Raw genomic sequence first — 7,434 nt, 5'->3', positions numbered from 1 at the left:
AGGAAGCTACACGGCATTTCTAAGACAATTCTTTTTTCTCCTCATCCACATAGGGAAAACAAATAGGTGACTGGATAAAGTAAATCAGAGTCAGCCTGGGGGAACCCTAATCCTGAAAGGAAGTAAGTATTCTGATTGGTTAGAACTAGCCTTATCTAATTTTGGAAAGCTCTTCAGTTGACTTTGCTGCTCTCGATGAAGAACAACTGGTTGATGAAAAGGTCAAGATAACATTCCGTGTAATAACAACTGGAGTGCCAGTTGTGAATTCCCACAGGAGATGACTCTAAAAGTTATTAAGTTACTGAATCCCTCTGAGCCTCCATTTTATCATACAGGAAGTACATAACAACATTCATGGACGATAAGTATTTTTTTTTTTTTTTGTACAAAGCAACTGAAACATGTTTAAAGCACCGAAAATTGCATTTGGCTCAGAGACCTGTTTACAAACATTATTCCCATACAGTCTCACTTGTTAATTAAAAAAAAAAGATGTAGAAATTTACTATAAACATATCTACCCTATCAAAACCAACCCTTTAAGATTCCTAAACTTTCAAAGCATTTTATTTAGGACTTGATGTCTTAATATACAATTTTAAAAATATGCTTTAGTCTCTTAAGAAATTATATTATATGTAGTCTTATTCTTTTGGGGGAAAAAAAGGAAACCAGATGGAGAAGAGCCGTGGACAAGAGAAGCTAACAAAAATGACAAGCATATGACTAGCCTTTTTGATTGAGGAAAAAAGTAATGTTTATAACCCATGGATCAATAAGATATAAAGTCCTTTTTTATTTTTTGCGAACAATTTTACAGCAGATGTATAAGATGGGAGTGTGGAAACTCCTTTTTGCTTTTATACTAAAGTTAGAGTTAGAAATTATGATGCGAGTTGTTCTCTCCAAGATAGTTTGTACATTTTCACAGTCATTATAACCCGAAGACCCACACTAAGTAAAAACAAGACCATAAGCACCGAAGGAATCACAAAAGTAAGATGCAAATGTGTAACAGACATCTAAGAGTTTAGGTACAGGATGAACATGTGTTAGTGGGCATGTTGCCAGACAGAGTCTGGGAAATGAGTTCTATCAAAATGAACGATGAAAAGAGTGATATGTTTCAGAGATACCTGTGTTTGCAGTAAAAATTTAATGAAGGAAATCTGCTATCACTTTGCTCATACTATGATGTAGTAAGGACATATTCATCCGTATGGTAGTTTACACATTTCCTGAGCAACAATTTTAAGAGAATCCTAACCTGTACATAGGAATGTTAATGCATAAAAAGATAGTATGGTTTAAAACTGCTTTCTTCCTTTTAAATATTTCTTTATTATCTCTAGTTTTGTCTTAGCGTCTGTAACCATCACTATGCTATTGGGAACTAGCCTCCTGAGAAACAAACAAAGAAGAGAATATTTTGTGAACAGATTTTAGCTAAGCTCATGGGATCATAATGTACAAAAAACTTAGCACTTTAGTTTCTAGTATTAATGAATTTATATAGCTAACATCATGATAACTTGGAACAGAAGTTCATTACAGGATATTGAGACCCAGAGAATTTGTATTACTTTTTCAAGATAACCCACACATAATACATCACTGTGGAAAATGAATCTTTTTTGACTTTCAATTCTCTGTACTACAACTGACTTTTTCTCAATGATCTCAGAAATCTTGTTCTCTTATTATCCAACTTTAAAGGTATAACTTTCTTTGCAGATTTTTACCTCAAAAGTAATTTTAATACCACCCTATTTACATATCTACATGTGCCATAAGCCACTTTTTCGGGGTGACTTCTGATGGGCTCCTAGCTGCGGCAGGTTTGTACATTCCATGGTAAGAGCATGAGGATTAGAATTACTAGGCAAAAGGAGCATAGATAGAGTAGAAACATGAAACAGAAACATAGGTTAGTATTAGGAGGGATATCCGGTGAGTACTGAAAGTTTTCCTGTGTTTAATTTTTGTTTGCTTATATACCACAACCCCAAATGGTAGGAGTAAGATAAAAACTGCATTAACATGATACAAGGAATGAACAGATAAGTTGAAAAATTACGGGTTACATTCATAGTTAAACATTCTGTTGTCAGAAGAAAACAAGTCAGGCTCTTACCCTAGACCAAAACATTCTGTAGGCAAACCACTGCCTGGGTGTAATTCATGGTTATCTCCTTAAGGGAGTAGGAACCCAGTTTGATCCTTGAACTTTTGTTTGAGATGGAAAAACCTGGTCTGGGTATTAGTGACACCTGTTAGCAATAACATTGAGAGATCAGAATTCTCTGATCTGTTATTTGAACTGTTGAAGGAACAGAGGTAAGTTCCAACTCTCTGATTTTTAGTCAAGATAAAATGGACCCACACCTAAGGGTCCTTCATACATGTTTGCCATTTCCTCCAGAAACTTCATTCATTTCCCTCAAGATATAAAATAGGATATAATATATTTGTATCATAGCGTCACATATGGGACAATGAAAATACAAGTTGATAAACAAATGGCAAAGGAGGCTAGCATAGGCCTATGTGTTGATACTGTAATTTAAGAGTTTTATTTAGCACTTCTTTAAACTTTCAACATCTAATATATTTTGATAAATGAGAAATACACACAGTTTATATGATAAAATAGTCATACTTTTAAATGGTATTTGAGGCTTAGAGTGAAAGGAGTGACTGAGATTCCTAAATGTGATTATTCTCTGCACTTTGACAAGTTGTGGGAACGTCTAGAGAACTACACCCATCTGTTGATGAGCCATGTAAATGTAGACAGAATTGTGGATAAAATATCAACTTAGGAAAACTACAATAACATGTTCACAAAAAAGAAAGTAGGGGAAGACTTGGGAGAGAATGGGATAGTTGGAGTGAGATGCATCAGACAGGAGTTGTTTGGCTTGACTATAAATATAATATTATATATGCATGTATGGAATTTTCAAAGAATTAATAATAGTGTTAAATTAAAAAATAGAAGCTAATAGGTACAATAATATATCAAAAATATAAAATGAATGACCCTGAAAAGTTAAAACGGAAACATTTAAACACAATATTCAAATTTATAATCTTTGATAACTCCCATATAATGGAAGACTTGGGCACCTAACTCAATGACTGAGTTTTCTGAATGTTCACTTTATAATTAAGCCATGTTGGACTCCAAGGAGAGATAGAAGACTGCAGGAAAGGGAAGGCAGTTTCAGGCTTCCTCTGGTACCAGGAAATGAAGTATTGTTACACAAAAGATAAGTACTCATCTAGAAGATATTGGAGCATCTTTCTCTTCTTGACAGTTTAAAGTGACAAGAAACTGGACTTATCTTCCTACCAGAGACAACAGCAGGCTTGACAGAATAAAAAGTAGTAGTGTAAAAATACTGGCTATCATGTACAGTTTATAGGAAGGGGAAAGGTTGACTGGATTATATGAGGATTTGGAATTGCATCTGTTATCTGTGTCATTTATAAGCATTTCTTAACTCCATGTCTCTAGTGCACTCTTCTGAATTCCATGATGTGCAGATAACCTCACATTAACCTGTGGATATGTGGTCAGATAAATCGTTTCCAATTCTGTAGTGAGTGTCCACCCTATACACATAGACTTGCTCTTCAGTGTAGTGAGTGGGTGCTTGTCAAAGCACTCAGAGCTACTTACTCCTTTGATTGCCCTGATGCATTTCTGGCTAGTCCTTTGTTCTGTCTGGATTTCAATGGTGGTTTACCTTCGAGACTGGCCTTTTCTATTCATTTTCCACCTCCATGTTCCTAATTTCCAGTGATGAAACACATGATATTTTCACTGCCCTTAAAAGGACTTATCTCTTGATTTTCTTGGCACCTTATAGCTGAGATAGAGTTGGTGGGAAGAACAGAGGCACACTGAGTATCAGCCAAAGCATGTGCAAAGCTCACTATTCCTTCCTAGGGTTTATCAACTTATTTTTTTAGTAAATTCCCCTTAGTTTCCTTTCTTTCACTTATTTATTTACTTTAAAAAAATTTCCTCATGTTTAGTCATGAGGAAATTATCCTTGTCAGTCACTAGTTTCTACCTACAGTTTTCTTGGCTGAAATTCACACAGAATTACATGTCTGTCATGATTAGTCAACACTGGTAATAAAATAATGAAGGGGAAATCACAGAACTACTCCACTAAAAACTCAACCATCAAATTCTTTATGAAATGGTTTTATTTATGTCTACAGCTGGCAGGCTATCACATAAATCTGTAGGCTGGTTGTTTGTCTCCATCTCAGTTTAACTCCAAACAATGTGTGTGGGCATAAGCCATCCCATCTTTATGTCTAGATCACAATTATCTTGTATATAAAGCAAGGGTTTGAGCTTAGAGTTTTTAAAAGGCTTCTTTCATCAATGAAATTCTGTACTCCCATAAGAAAACAAGTAGGTTGTCCATTTTTACAGCAAATATCTCTCAGGTATTCAATAGCACAATTTGTGTTGGAATTTTCCCTAGCCTAGAAAGGCAAAGAATAGGAGGTAAATTTCTATTTCTGTATTCAAGTGCTAATCTTGTAATCAGTGTCTGATTTGAGACATATGTTGGTTTTACATATCTGATCTTATATGGTCAACTGTGGAAGGGAATACTTGCTGGAAATCATTCCATTGGAGACATTAGAAAGAATGAGCGGTAGGAATATACCAGGAGCATGGGAGGGGATCTGTAGGGGACAAACTTATGTTTCTTTTAGATGTTTGCTTTTAATAAATCTCCAAACTGGATGTTAATAAGGTTTGAACATGGTTAAGTTAAACTATTTTCCTTCAAAATAATATTATTTCCTTAATTAAGGCTACTCCCTGTATTTTAAAAAGTTTTAAAAAATTCAAATTGACTGATTTATTATAAAGGAAATTTGTGTCAGTTATTCATTTTAAACAACTGCAAACAATTATTTAATGAAGCTTGTGATATAAATTTTATAATGTGTATTGCAGTTATAGTTGTTATATTATGTATGTACATTAACACACATATCAGTGAATTCATAAATATTTTTGTTTTGAATAGTCAAAAAAAACTATGAAAAAAGTTAGAAAATAGAAAAATCAATCTCCAAAAGTAGCAGTAGTAAAGAATAAATAACAGGAATAAAAGCAATATTCCAAAAATCCCTAAATACGATTTTGAAAAAAAAAATGTAATCATGTGCTCATGTTCATGTACAACAAAGCATAGAATACAAGTAGAATAAATACAAAACATCGAACGGAAGGGATTTATTACCCAATATGACACGGCAGGAACTGGTCTGTAGCTATTCATTGGTTTCCTAACACATGTTTATAATTTTATAACTTGCTACATATCACTGACAAGAAGAAAATTGTGTCAGTTAAAAATTCATATTTTATAGTTAAAATTAGGCTTTTGAGTCTATAGTTTCCATCAGAATGTGGTTATATTTTTCTCTCATTTGCCTTTCCTCTATATTCTCATTATGCATAAGTATGTTATGCCGTGACTCTGATTTGGTAAAATCCAGTATCTTCGGCAAGCTCCCAGGTAGTACCAATGCACACAGTTAAGTAACCAATGCTTTCATTCACAAAGGGTAACAACTGTTTTTAGCATTCTAAAAAATATCTCAAGATGTCACTTTAGAACAAAGTTTACCATTACAATTGTCATATTTATATAGAAAAATTTACCTTGTATAATTTTTTGTATTATTTTTATGTATATGTGTGTAACTGTTGCTGTGTAGGCTTCCTGTGGGTATTTCTCCACGGAGGTCATAAAAGGCCATTGGACCATTTGTAGCTGGACCCACCTAACATTGATTCTGAGAAACAAATCCTGGACTTCTGGAAGAAGAGCCAATGCTCTTAACCACTGCATCATTTTTCTATTGCCGATCCTTTATTCTTTGCTAATTAGTGTTTTGAGATGAGTAAACAAATAAGAAATACATTATAGTTCTCTATTTTTTATATTTCATATAATTTAATATATGTACACCTATGTCTACATTATCCAAACTGAAAAGTCCATTAGTTACTCTGTCTCACTTAACTTTTATTACACAAACCAACTAACCTATTTGTTTTATGAATGGATGTTCTCTAAGGAGGTTGAACGCCCATCCAACACTGTGTATTTGCTTTGGCAAAATAGACAAAGAGAATCTGAAGAAGAAATGTGGGAAGAAATGGTAAGTAAGCCAAGCTCACAGAAAGTATTTTTTGTTCCAAAAATAAATCAGCCTGGCCTATTAAGTATTTAGGGAAGTAGTATTTTTTTCTAATTTGAAATTAAAACTTTAAAAAGCTCTACAAACGTTGGACATATCCTCTTTAATGTTTTCCACACATGGTAAGTGTTCTGGCTGTGCTGTGAACTATTTCTCTGCTGTTGCTTGAACTGTTTGCTTCTACTTTCTCTGAAAATGTTTTACTACTGAATTGAATTCAGTCACTTACGACTTTGCCGTTAATCCTGGCCCCATCTTCCTTCTCATTTTGCAACCCGTTTTACTTTGGACAATGGCCCACAGTTTTGCAAATGCTAAAGAATGTCAGCTGAGCATGTAAGAGTGGATGCTTCTCTCAGATTTCACCTTGCTATCAAATATTAATAAAGCAGAGACTCTAAGATGGAGAATATCAGCACTACATTAGAGTTAGTATCTCTCTGGGGATTGTTAATCACTTCAAAATTGATAATAATTGCAAATCACTAAAGATGTTACTCTTAAACAATTTGATTATGAACAACAGGAAGTCAAGGGTAACTTCCTCATGAATGATTTGGCTTCCCTCCCAGTGAAGAGTCAGAGAAGTGTGGGAAGGTCTTTCCTCCTTCTCCCTGCCTGATTAAAAGGGTAGCTCTGTGGACCTCCTAGGCATTCAGAAAGAGAGAGGAAAGTCTCAAAATTGAGAATAGCCTAAACTGAATTCAGGTAAGAGATGTGAAGAGGCACATGTCCTTCTTTTGGAAAAAATAAAAAAGAAGCATTTCTTAGAAAATGAAGGTGTTTTTATAGCTTTTATCATGTAAATTGCTAACATTAAGCTTTCTGCAGTGTCTCATTAATTCCGATGCAGGCAATTACAACTTTGTGGTTCAATATATGCTAGAAGGACAAAATGAAGAAAATGCTTGACATAGAGGAGGGGACAGGAGGTGGGGTCAAAAAAAAAAAGAGCAAACTGCACAGCCTCACAAACTCATCACTTTGAGAAAAGGTAATAATTTATTCTCTCTTTTTATTGGTTGTATTGATGTAGAGGCCTGGGAATTCATGGCTCTGTGAAATTTTTTTAGTCGATTCTTAACAAACACTATTCAGGAGATTTACACACAGAGATAAATTTTATCTGATCTCCTAAAAATACATAAAATATATCATTTCACATACAAAAGTAGTCAAAGT

This window comes from Arvicola amphibius, chromosome 7 (genome assembly GCF_903992535.2).
Source record: "Arvicola amphibius chromosome 7, mArvAmp1.2, whole genome shotgun sequence".
Taxonomy (NCBI): Eukaryota; Metazoa; Chordata; class Mammalia; order Rodentia; family Cricetidae; genus Arvicola; species Arvicola amphibius.
This window is presented reverse-complemented; position numbering follows the sequence as displayed.